This window comes from Scyliorhinus canicula, chromosome 17 (genome assembly GCF_902713615.1).
Source record: "Scyliorhinus canicula chromosome 17, sScyCan1.1, whole genome shotgun sequence".
In the NCBI taxonomy this organism is placed as follows: Eukaryota; Metazoa; Chordata; class Chondrichthyes; order Carcharhiniformes; family Scyliorhinidae; genus Scyliorhinus; species Scyliorhinus canicula.
The window spans coordinates 116634972-116647979 of NC_052162.1; the positions used below are offsets into that span (position 1 = coordinate 116634972).

General features: G+C 47.6%; 1 protein-coding gene and 1 non-coding gene across 3 annotated transcripts in view; both read left to right on the forward strand.

Moving 5' to 3' along the window:
- Positions 1-13008, forward strand: part of LOC119951358 (zinc finger protein 229-like) — a 394086-nt gene that overhangs the window by 77391 nt on the left and 303687 nt on the right. The window lies entirely within an intron of this gene.
- trnak-uuu lies at positions 11910-11981 on the forward strand. Its single transcript has one exon. It is a non-coding gene; the product is annotated as a tRNA-Lys (tRNA).

Genomic DNA, 13008 nt, shown 5'->3' on the forward strand with positions numbered 1-13008 from the left:
GTGAGAACAGAGGATGCATCTATTAAACCGAAAATGGGTATATTCGAGGTGGTTTGGTTTGGGTTTGAGATATTTTAAATTTCTACATCCCACTCAACCCAGACCCAGCCATTTGTTTTTTTTTAGATAAAATTTGCCTCAAAAGATTTGATTGCCATTTGTCTGCTATGGCTGACCTTAACTTCTCTTTCACAATAGCGTTGCTAATAGCGCCTTCTGCAACGGTAGTTGTTGCAATTAAACATCAAATCAAACATAGGACATCAATGAGTTTAAAACCTTGAGTTAACTGACCTGCCCGAAAAGCTTGATAAGCTCTGATTCAATCCATCTTTAGCCTGATACATCAATATCTGCAGCACATTGTCCATTTTGCACAATGAGATGGACTATCTTCAACTTTTGTGACCTACTTTGGGAGCACATCATTGAAGATGTATAGCTCTTGAGCAATCATAGAAAAGTTGAGGTTGTCATGATTACACAAGACATGGACATCAGACTCCATGACTGTCTTTTCATTTCTTGACAGACATATGTTAGGGTTTTGAAATACAAACTTTCAAGGTTGGTCAAGTTAAGGGGCTGGTTTAGCTTACTGGGCTAAATCGCTGGCTTTTAAAGCAGACCAAGCAGGCCAGCAGCACGGTTCAATTCCTGTACAAGCCTACCCGGACAGATGCCAGAATGTGGCAACTAGGGGCTTTTCACAGTGACTTCATTGAAGCCTACTCGTGATAATAAGCAATTTTCATTTCATTTTCATAGGTCAAACTATACAAAATGTGATAAGATCTAGCTTGTTTGTTGACTTCCCCGACTTAAATGCTCTCTTTTCCATGCAGTTGTGAATCTTTGCTGTGGGTGTCTTCATCAGCCTGCACTGGTTCCTCATTGTTGGAACCAATAAGATTATGGGTATCTCCTTGAGACTGACAAAAAGCATTGCTGTTGTGATCACAGTTATATACTGTTGCAGCTTCTTGCTTGATAACATTGCTAAGAGCTCAAAGTTATGCCAGTAAGACTCAAACTGCTACAAATGTTGCTGCTGCTGGTTGTAAAACTGAAAATGGTAACACTTTGGGTTTGTCACATCTGAATGCTTGGAGATTTTCAATGGGTTATCATCTTTTTTAATGTGGTTTTAAAAGGCACTTGGCGAATGGTTTTTCCAAAAGCATTAATCACAAGGAGGCAAATTCCATTTGCTCTTTCAAATTTTGGTTGAACATGCTGAGCACTGATATTTGAGTAGTGTTTCGCCGGGTTGTTAATGAGGTCAGGGATTTTAAATAGCCGGGTGTCAAAAATTGGGGAGGTTTGATGCTCTCGTTGTCCCACGCCTGCATAAAACCCATTCGCAAGTAACCATCTTTCTCATCCATGATGTTTGGCTGTTGGGTACAAGGGAATGGTTCCGGGGATGACAGCTTTGTACCTCAAAGTGCCAGGTCAAGGGATAGCTTTCAAACCTCCCAACCTCTGCCACTTGGAAGGAAAAGGGCAGTAAATGTATGGGGGCACCACTGCCTGCAAGTTCCCCTCCAAGCCACACACCATCCTGACTTGGAACTATATCGCAAGACATCCCTCATCACAATGCAGAGAATCTTATTGTCTGATGTTGCATTCCAGGTGTTTTTCACATCCAACAAACTCTTTCTTCCTCAGCAACCATATGCTGCTTTGTCCATTACCTCTTGTGGGAGGGTTTTTACAGTCCCAAAATAGGGAACCCTCCTTGATGATCTTTTTACAGAAACACCTCTAATTCATCATCAGACAATGAAGGTGCTCTGCATTGTGATGAGGCATGTCTAGTTCTAATCCCACCAAGAGTTAGGAAATCCCCTTCAATACTAACTACAGTCTTTAAAAGCTGTAACAGTCAATTATTTCCTATACCAGTGATCTCGACTAACAGTATGCTGTACATAATTAACATTGGAAGGGATTGGAAGGCCAATGGTGGGCTGCCTCTGCCACCGCAAAACACCCGCAGGGGGAGCAGAAAATCCCACCCACTGTGTCCATAACTGGAAAATATAGATAGACACTGACCACTCGGTCCCGAGTTACTGACCATGATCCGATCATGGCCTCTGCCACCTCCGCCCAGGCCCGGTTGACATCTGTGGGTGACAACCTCCTTCCCACCTCGGGGAACAGCATGCCCCATCTCTCCTCCATGCCATCCAGTAAAAGCTCGAGCTCTGTATCCATGCATCTCGGGGCCTGCTTTGGAATTGCACTAGTGCCACGTGGTGTGAGTGCTGCCACATTAGCATGTCCTAAATGGCTCCGGCAGTCACACCCCCATCAGGACCGGGGAACACCTCCCATTCAGTCCTGGTGTCGACACTTAGCCTCTCAAACAGAGAATTCTGCCCCTTGTTCTTTGCTTCCTGACTTGATTCTCTAAATTGGGGAATTGTGGTCCCTGTGACATCACACTGTCGGGTATGATGCTATTGTGACAGAGTTCCGTGTTGTCACGGTACCCACCATGTTTGTTTACATCATCCCGCATCACCCGTTTCCATAGTTACCCAGTTAAACTCGCTGTTGACAGAATCTTTCCCATTGATTTGGTGTTCTACCTGCCAATTGCTCAGACAGAAAACGATTGCTAAGAGTGAACATTATATCCAGGCGCTCAGAACAATGATCGTGACTACGTGGATTATATATTGTTGGGCAAATGGTAAAATACACGGAGCAGTTCGCTCCGTTTCTGTCGCAATAATTGATGAAGTGAATACTGTCGAAATTGAAGAAATTATCCCCGGTGGAGATCAGGCACAATGTGTCAACGGTAAAAATACCTCAGCTGCTGTTGTGTCTGCAGAGGAGATCGAAGTTGGAATCGAACGAGGAGCTTTCGATAGCTGGGGATCCAGGTAGCTAGGAGCTGGGGGATCCAGCATAAGCTCAATTTGACACGTTTGGTGGAACAGATGGAGGAGGATTTCAAGAGATGGGATTTGTTGCCACTCTCCCTGGCGGGTAGGGTGCAGTCGGTCAAGATGACGGTCCTCCCGAGGCTCCTGTTTGTGTTCCAGTGCCTGCCCATTCTAATCCCCAAGGCTTTTTCTAAATGGGTAAGCAGGAGCATCATGGGATTCGTATGGGCGAATAAGACTCCGAGGGTGAAGACGGCGTATTTGGAGCGTAGCAGGGACAGAGGGGGGCTGGCGCTGCCGAATCTATGTGGCTATTATTGGGCAGCTGATTTGGGGATGATCCGTAAGTGGGTGATGGAGGGGGAGAGGGCGGCGTGGAAGAGGCTAGAGGTGGTGTCTTGTGTGGGTAGGTGTCTGGGGGCACTGGTGACTGCACCGTTGCTGCTCCAGCCGAAGGATTCAGGACAGGGTGATTTTGGGCGTATGGGTTGGAGAAGGCAAGGTCTCAGTGATCTATAAGGAACTTCAGGAAGTGGAGGAGGCCTCGGTGGAGGAATTAAAGGGCAAGTGGGAGGAGGAGCTCGGGGAGGAGCTGGATGAGGATCTGTGGGCTGATGCCCTGAGTCGGGTTAATTCATCCTCCTCTTGTGCCAGGCTCAGCCTAATACAGTTCAAAGTTGCTCATAGGGCACATATGACAGGGGTAAGGATGAGTATGTTTTTTGGGGTGGAGGACAGGTGTGTGAGGTGCTCGGGGAGCCCAGCAAATCACACCCATACGTTCTGGACGTGTCCGGCGCTGGAGGTGTTCTGGAGGGGCTTTGCGAGGACTATGTCCAAAGTGGTGAACACCCGGGTCAAGCCGATCTGGGGAATAGCATTATTCGGGGTATGGGACGAGCCGGGAGTGCAGGAGCCGAAAGAGGCCGGTGTTCTGGCCTTTGTGTCCCTGGTAGCCCGGCGGAGGATCCTACTAATGTGGAGGGATGCGAAGCCCCCAAGCTTGGAAGCTTGGATTAATGGTATGGCTGGGTTCATCAAGCTGGAAAGGATAAAGTTTGCCTTGCGATGGTCTGTTCAGGGGTTCTTCAGACGGTGGCAACCGTTCCTAGACTTTCTAGCGGAACGTTTGGTGTAGGTCAACAGCAGCTGCATCGGGGGAGGGGGGGGGGGGGGGGGGGGGGCGTTGTTTAGGTTAGAGTGGAGCGTTTTCCTTGCTGGTGTCTTTATTTGTTAACTGGTGGTTATTGTATTTTGTTGGAAATACCATGTATAATTTTTGCTTGTTTTGTGCTTTACCTCTTTTTCTGTTTGGAGTGTTTGGTTGAAAATCGTTGAAAATTTGAATAAATATATTTGGAAAAAAAACTCTAGGTACGATCTTGCAGCTGTGTTGCGGCCGAACAGGAGCACCGTGCAGCCGGTAGATGTAGCTTCCCCCAGGCTTCCAGGCAGGTGATACACCTCATTAGATCTAACCCGGTCTCGCACGGCGTCACGATCAGGATCTCACCCACAATGGGTGGGATTGAGCCTCGAACACTTAACTGGGTTTAAAACCCAGGATCTATCGGCTCCTGGCAGCTACCAGCCTCACCAGGGAAACCCCAGCCAGGTGCCATTCAGTACAGGTCCACACAGACATGGGAAGCCCTGAGAAAGGGGGGGTCATCAGTGACCCCATAGCCCATGGGGAGTTGTGGGATAACGCCATGTGTGTGGGGAGTGAGATTGCTCGTGGGTGGGGGAGCCTCAAGCTGATTTATAGAAATTGGGGCACCCTTTCCAAACAGTGGGCCGATCTGTGAGAAGCCGGTCTGGCCGGCGACTTCAGCTCCCCAGTGATGAAGATGATTCTCAGTGTGGGCTTGACCGGGGAGAATTCCCGAGGGCCCAGAAAAGTGACAAAATGTGGTGAAATTGCGGCGGAGAACTTGCCGACAGAGTCAGGGAGAAATTCACAACAAACCTGCCACAAATAACACTTTGAAACAGGGGCTGTTTAGCACAGGGCTAAATCGCTGGCTTTGAAAACAGACCAAGCAGGCCAGCAGCACGGTTCGATTCCTGTAACAGCCTCCCCCAACAGGCGCCGGAATGTGGCGACTAGGGGCTTTTCAGAGTAACTTAATTTTGAAGCCTACTCGTGACAATAAGCGATTTTCATTTCATTCATTTCATTTCATGCCCTCTCCTTCTCTTTCCACAGATGCTGCCGGACCTGCTCAATTTTTCCAGTTCTTTCTGTATCTATGTTAAATTTGTCTGTGGTGGCGGAACACTATTTACTGTCAAGGATAAAATAAATGTCCTTCCTCAGCCTTTGTGGATCATTTCAGTGGAAATGTGCTCTCCCAGGCTCAAAGAGCAACAGCCCACTGGAAGCAAAGTCTTGAGACCGGCCAGTCCAGCAGAAAGAAACCCTCCGACCCTCCCACTTCACCAAGTGTCAGAATGAACATGGTTCAGTCCTGGATGTGATTAACTGCAGCAACTGTAGCAGAATCCAACTCCTTCAATGACTTGAGAACTCATTGGTGTCTCAGCAGGCTGGATAACTGAGTGAATCCCTTTCCACACTGAGAGCAGGTGAATGGCATCTCTCCGGTGTGAACTCGGTTCAGCACACTGGCTAAATCACTGGCTTTTAAAGCAGACCAAGGCAGGCCAGCAGCACAGTTCAATTCCCGTACCAGCCGCCTGAACAGTCGCCGGAATATGGCGACTAGGGGCTTTTCACAGTAACTGCAGTGACATTAAGTGATTTTCATTTCAGTGTAGATCATGTTCTAAACCTCTGTGTGCAGAGAGCAGCTGAATGGTCTCTCCCCAGTGTGAACTCGCTGGTATCTCAGCAGTTGGGATGAATGACTGAATCCCTTACCACACAGAGGGCAGGTCAATGGCTTCTCACCTGTATGAACTCACTGATGTCTCAGCAGGATGGATGGCTAAGTGAATCCCTCCCACACACACTGCAGGTGAACGGCCTTTCCCCAGAGTGAACTCTCTGGTGTGTCAGCAGGTTGGTTAATTGAGAGAATCTCTTCCCTCACAGAGCAGGTGAACGGTCTCTCCCCAGAGTGAACTCTCTGGTGTGTCAGCAGTTGGGGTGAATGACTGAATCCCTAACCACACTCAGAACAGATAGAACATAGAACAGGCTCTTCGGCCCTCGATGTTGTGCCGAGCAATGATCACCCTACTCAAACCCATGTATCCACCCTACACCCGTAACCCAACAACCCCCCCCCCCCCCCACTAACCTTATTTTTTAGGACACTACGGGCAATTTAGCATGGCCAATCCACCTAACCTGCACATCTTTGGACTGTGGGAGGAAACTGGAGCACCCGTAGGAAACGCACGCACACACGGGGAGGACGTGCAGACTCCGCACAGACAGTGACCCAGCCGGGAATCGAACCTGGGACCCTGGAGCTGTGAAGCATTTATGCTAACCACCATGCTACCGTGCTGCCCAAATGAATGTTCTCTCCCCAGTGTGAACACGTCGATGTGTTTCCAGCACCGATGGGGAGCAGAATCCCTTCCCACAGTCCCCACATTTCCACGGTTTCTTCATGGTGGCTCTCCAGGTTCGATGATCAGCTGAGTAATCCACACTGAACGTGAGTACGGTTTCTCCCCGCTGTGAATGGTGCGATGTGTTTTCAGGCTGTGTAACTGGTTAAAGCTCTTTCCACAGTCAGTGAACTGGAACACTCTCACTCAGATGCCTGGGTCTTGGTAGATTTTTCAGCTCAGACTGATGTTTAAAGCCTTTTGAAGAAGACAGAACAGTAAAATTATTTTTCCTTCTTGATTGAAAGGCCGATGATAATCATGTCCTGATGAATCAAGTGACTGTCAGATCTTCATCTGAGATATAATTTGAGATTTCTGTCTGCAAATCCTCACTTTCTGATGTCCTGTAAAATGAGTTTACAAAAGTCATCACTGTCAGCACAGTATAGAAATTAAGAACAGACAATTATAGTTTCTCTGGAATATTCAGTCCTCTTTCATTCCTCAAAAACTGCAAATCTCCATCCCACACACTCACCCTCAATTCTCACACTGCTGTATCTAATATTCACCCTCACAATTCTCCTGAAAGTCTTTCTGCAGCTATGATAGCATAGTGGTTAGCACAGTTGCTTCACAGCTCCAGGGTCCCAGGTTCGATTCCTGGCTTGGGTCACTGTCTATGCGGAGTCTGCATGTTCTTCCCGTGTCTGCGTAGGTTTCCTCCAGGTGCTCTGGTTTCCTCCCACAGTCCAAAGATGTGCGGGTTAGGTGGATTGGCCATGCTAAATTGCCCGTAGTGTCCTAAAAAGTAAGGTGGCGGGGGGGTTGTTGGGTTACGGGTATAGGGTGGATACGTGGGTTTGAGTAGGGTGATCATGGCTCGGCACAACATGAAGGGCCTGTACTGTTCTATGTTCTATCCTTTTAGCCAGACAAATAAATGTGGGGCTGATTTAGCACAGGGCTAAATCGCTGGCTTTGAAAGCAGACTGAGGCAGGCCAGCTGCACGGTTCAATTCCTGTACCAGCCTCCCCGAACAGTTGCTAGAATGTGGCGACATTACAGTAACTTCATTTGAAGCCTACTTGTGACAATAAGCGATTTCCATTTCATTTTTTCATGTGTCAAGCTGAGGGACCAAAGGATGTCAATGTCTTGAAGAGAGAGAGAGAGAGACCTGGGCCAAGCTTTCCAGAGTCTGCACCCTCCCTGGATTCACTTCCATTCCCTTCAGTTGAGGTCAGAATGAGACAATAAATGGAAAGGGAAGAAAAGAAAGTGTTTTACTCACAGAGGTTGAAAACAGGAGGAAGGTTTAGTCTGTGTGAAGCTCAATTATCACTCACACAAAGTCCGTGCTCTGATTGGCTGGAAAACCAGAGTACCTCCCATTCTCAAACTCTTTTTATTGGTCAACATCTCAGCAGGGAGGTCAGGGGGCGGGCTCTTTCCCGCATGTTTGCATCTCCCCCCCCACCCCCGCCTAAACACCCACCGATGGACTTGCGCAGTCCCGGGCCGCCCGCCCGCGCGGCGGATAGAGCGGTTTCACCAGCGCGGGAGGGCCTGGGAGATACCGACGCCATTACTCATCCGGGGAAGAGTCGCCAAACCATGGGATTGGGATGAAAAGTTGGATGGGGAGCGCACTTATCCCACCCTGACACAAAGTACATGTCGGCAGTCACTGGATTTGATTGTGACCCCCCTTAGCAATTTTTTTAAACTTCAGGTAGAAACATTTAGGCACTGGGTGACATTGGGGAGAGCAATAGGTGAGAGTGAAACTGTACCCCAGAGTCAGCACCTTCAGGGAAGGAGAATTGGGGGAAAAGCAGGAGGAATGCAAGAGAGAGGATTGCGAGTGCGAGTGCACACCAATGCGAAGGCAAATGTACACCGAGCGTGAGGGCACACTGAGCACGAAGCCATACCGGGCACGAGCGCACATCGAGCGCAAAGCCATACTGAGGGCGAGTACACACTGATTGTGGCAGACCAACATCATGCCGAGTGCGAGGGACACCGAATGTGAGGGCCCTGTTCACTATGTATTTGTTTAGTCTGTAATTGGTTTCCTCATGTCACTGTGATGCTCCAGTTATCCATTTGTACAACTACACTGTCGTGTATTGTAGTGTATTGAAGCCTGTAGAATGGCACGGTGCTGTCTCTTGGTGATTTACGGTTATTGTGGTATGCGGACTGTTCATGGACCAAGTTTCGTCTGTTTCTTTGCAATGGTGAAATGACAGTGATTTTGCGGTATTTTACCTATTTACTGTTTTATGTTGGTGTTTTGTATTTTGTTTTTATGTATACGGAAGAATTATTGAACAATTCAAGATGTAAAACTTGTCTGCAGGTTGTGTTTCTCTGAGTTTCTGTTGTTTTGGCTATAACTCTGTTTCCAGACCTGGTGTTTTGTATGGTGACTGCCTTTTTCTAACTTTGCAGCCAGAACTTATCCAAGGTTGTACATTCCTGCTACCGGTTTGATGAAGGGCAGCAGTAGCCTGCTGGAAGGGGTGGATTTTGGTTGGCATGCTGCCGGGCTGAAGGTGGAGGAGAGCTCAATCTTGCAGTCTTTGAACTAGAGGATGTCGGGAGACCAGGATTGGGTACTGTGGGAGAGGCAAGGCAGGGGCCCAATTGACTGTGTAATTCAGAGGTCTTATCAGGGTATCTCATAACCTACTGGTGACTCCTGTGTTTGTTTGTTTTTAATATATTTTATTACAAACATGGATCAACGCAGATTACAGCAAATAAACACCCCGGGAAACATACTTCCCAGCAATCAACTATACAATGTGTACAGATTTCCCCCCATTTTCACCCTCCCCACCCCCCCCCCCCCCCCCCCACCCCACGACAAACAGCCCCTCACACATAGTCACAAACATTCCCCACCTTTCCTCAAAGCCCGCTGAAGAGCCCCTTAACTCATACTTTATATTTTCTAACCACAGGAAGTCATACGGGTCACACAACCAAGCCGCCATCCCCAATGGCCATGCCGACCACCACTTCAGCAAAATTTGCTGCCGTGCAATCAGAGAGGTGAACGCCACAACATCGACTTTCCACCTCTGCATGAAACCCAAAATATTGCCACCAAAGGGTCCCGGTCCACCTCCTCCTCCACAATCTTGGCTAAGGCCGCGAACTCTCCTGCCCAGAATCTTCCCAATTTTTTGCAACCACAAAACATGTACACCTAATTCGCTGGCCCCCACCCACACCTCTCACACTGATCTGCTACCCCCTGGAAGAAGCCACTCATTCTCGCCTGAGTCATATGCACCCTGTGCACCACCTTAAACTGTTCAGGCTCAACCTTGCACAAGAGGGGGTCCCGTTTATCCTACGCAGTGCCTCATTCCATTCTCCCCAATTGATCTCCCCTCCCAACTCTGCTTCCCATTTCTCCTTGATCTTCACCACCCAATCGCCTCTCTGCTCCCCCAGCCACTTGTATATATATCCCAAATTCTTCCCCCCCCCCTTCCGCATCCTGAAGCAACAGCCGCTCCAGCAGGGTGACCTGTGTTTGTGGCTGCTCCTTGTTTGGTGGCAATGCAGGGTGCTGATGTTTTTCTTTTGAACTGATGTTAGTCTCTGTGTAACTGGTGAGGAATTGTATGTTTGCTATCGTCTTATTGTTTTTTCCCCAGCGGCTGTGTGCTTACTGTGGCCCCTCATGCTTGTTGCCTGGGGGTGTGGTCAGCTCGCAGTGCTGGGGAGGGGGAGGGGTGTCCCCTCTCACTCCTCAGCCATGCTCCATGGAGCCGTGCAAGAAATAATCTCATTCAAAATTTGTGGCAGTGTAAATGCCACAAGGCTGTGAAATGGCGTATTGTGCTAATGTTTAACAGCAAATCGGAATGAGGAAGCTTTGCATCATAGTTACAGATGAGTACGTTTTAATGTTCCTGCCAGTATGAAACAGGGGAGTTTGTGTATGTTCAGCAAACATGACAGTTTCACTTCCGAAACAGATCAACAAAAATTGGAAACTATTGAAATTTTGATCAAAACGTAATTGCGAAAAACAATGTATTTAACAACTGAAATGAGTTCTTACTAATTACTGATAATGTCCGCCGGATGTTGCGTTGTAAGTTTCACAGGAGCCACAATGAGAAGGTTGGTGGGTTTTGTAAATTGCAAGTGACACATGAGCAGCTTGTTGGGCTGTTTCGTCTCACTGTCGATTTCTTGTTCCAGGTAACAGCAATCGGTGTTGTGACTGGCTGACGATGTCACTTGTGTTCATTCTGAACATGTAATTTTGTATATTTCGAATGAAAACATGGACATGAAAATTAAAGGTGAAGGTTTAACTTTTGCTTGTCAGTTTCCCTGGTGGTCTAGTGGTTAGGATTTGGCGCTTTCACAACAAACAAACAATAAACACAGAGGCAGGAAGAAATGGGCCGTGATTGTCTGCAAACGAAGAGAGAATATGAAGCAGCAGAAATCTGGCTGGTGTTGAGCCAGCTTTTATTGCTCACACAAACAAAATTATCTCCCAGATCTGGTTCCAAATCTTGGTTGTGATGACAAGAAAACTTCTAACTGAAATTATTCAGTCCTTTGAGGTCACAGGAGCTGAATAAAACAGAAGAAGCTCAAAGGTAGTGCCACTCACTGAGGTTTTGTGGAAATGTTGCTGGAAGGTTAAGTGAGCTGAATATAAGCTACCTGCATGTTTCTGAGCCTGTGCTCGGTGTATTGGGAGGTTTGCTCCTGGTTGGAGTGTCCCCGGGATGGGCAGTAACTAGCAGATCGAAGCTGCAGTCTCCGCGTTCTGCTGGCAGCGAGTGAATGGAGAGTTTGGGTAAAATCCTGCTGCTTGCCCCTCACTCACCCACTGTGGAGCCGGGCAAGAATTAATTTCATTCAAAACTTGTGGAAGTGTAAATTTCACAAGGCTGTGAGATGACGTATTGTGCTAATGTTTAACAACAAATTGGAACGAGGAAGCTTTGCCTCATAGTTACAGATGAGTACGTTTTAATGTTCTACACAGTATGAAACAGGGGAGTTTGTGTGTGATCGGCAAACGTGATAGTTTCACTTCGGTAAAAGATCAACCAAAATTGGGAACTATTCAAATTTTGATCAAAACGTAATTGCGAAAAACAATGTTTTTAACAATTGAAATGAGTTCTTACTAATTACTGATAATGTCCCCCGGATGTTGCGTTGTAAGTTTCACAGGAGCCACAGTGAGAAGGTTGGTGGGTTTTGTAAATTGGAAGTGACACATGAGCAGCTTGTTGGGCTGTTTCGTCTCACTGTTGATTTCATGTTCGAGCAAACGACAATCTATGTTGTTATTTGCTGAAGATGTCACTTGTGTTCATTCTAAACATGTAATTTTGTATATTTCTAATGAAAACTCGGACATGAATATAAAAGGTGAATGATATAGTGTCAGGCGGTTTAACTTTTGTTCATCAATTTCCCTGGTGGTCTCGTGGTTAGGATTCGGTGCTTTTACCGCCGTGGCCCGGGTTCGAATCCCGGTCAGGGAATGATAAATTATTGTTGTCCACAAAACTGTTCAACGAAGCTGTATCGCAGTTTCACAGAAAGGAGCTCTGCTAGAATCAGTTAATTGATATTTGCAGTTTCGCGTGAGAGCTGGCAAAGTTACAAATGCACAGGTCAACAATAAAAACAGAGGCAGGAAGAAATGGGCCGTGATTGGCTGCAAACGAAGAGAGATTATGAAGCAGCAGAAATCTGGCCGGTGTTGAGCCAGCTTTTATTGCTCACACAAACAAAATTATCCCCCAGACTGGTTCCAAATCTTGGGTGTGATGACAAGAAAACTTCTAACTGAAATTATTCAGTCCACTGAGGTCACAGGAGCTGAATAAAACAGAAGAAGCTCAAAGGTAGTGCCACTCTCTGAGGAATTGTGGCAATGTTGCTGGGAGGTTAAGTGAGCTGAATATAAGCTACCTGCATGTTTCTGAGCCTGTGCTCGGTGTATTGGGAGGTTTGCTCCTGGTTGGAGTGTCCCCGGGATGGGCAGTAACCAGCAGATTGAAGCTGCAGTCTCCACGTTCTGCTGGCAGCGAGTGAATGGAGAGTTTGGGTAAAATCCGGCTGCTTGCCCCTCACTCACCCACTGTGGAGCCGGGCAAGAATTAATCTCATTCAAACCTCCTGGAAGTGTAAATTTCACAAGCTGTGAGATGACGTATTGTGCTAATGTTTAACAACAAATTGGAACGGACTTCCGGTTGCGGCTATGACCAGCTAAGTCGCACGTTTGGCTGCTCCTGCTACAAAGGTGTTTTCGGGCCGATTGGAGGGCCCCAACGGCGCTGTCAGGACAAATCCCGGTGGGGGAAGGCTCCCTGAAGAGAACCAGACCAACTTTATGGTCGGTACCCGGAGTGGGGTGGTAAAGAAAGCAACAGCAGCTCCCAAAAAAAAGCGGGGGAAGAAGACCAAAATGGCGGCCGGTGGAGCACCCGAGGAATGGAGGAAATGGGCGGAGGAGCAGCAGGCCGCTCTCCTGCGCTTCTTTACGGAGCTGAAAATGGAGCT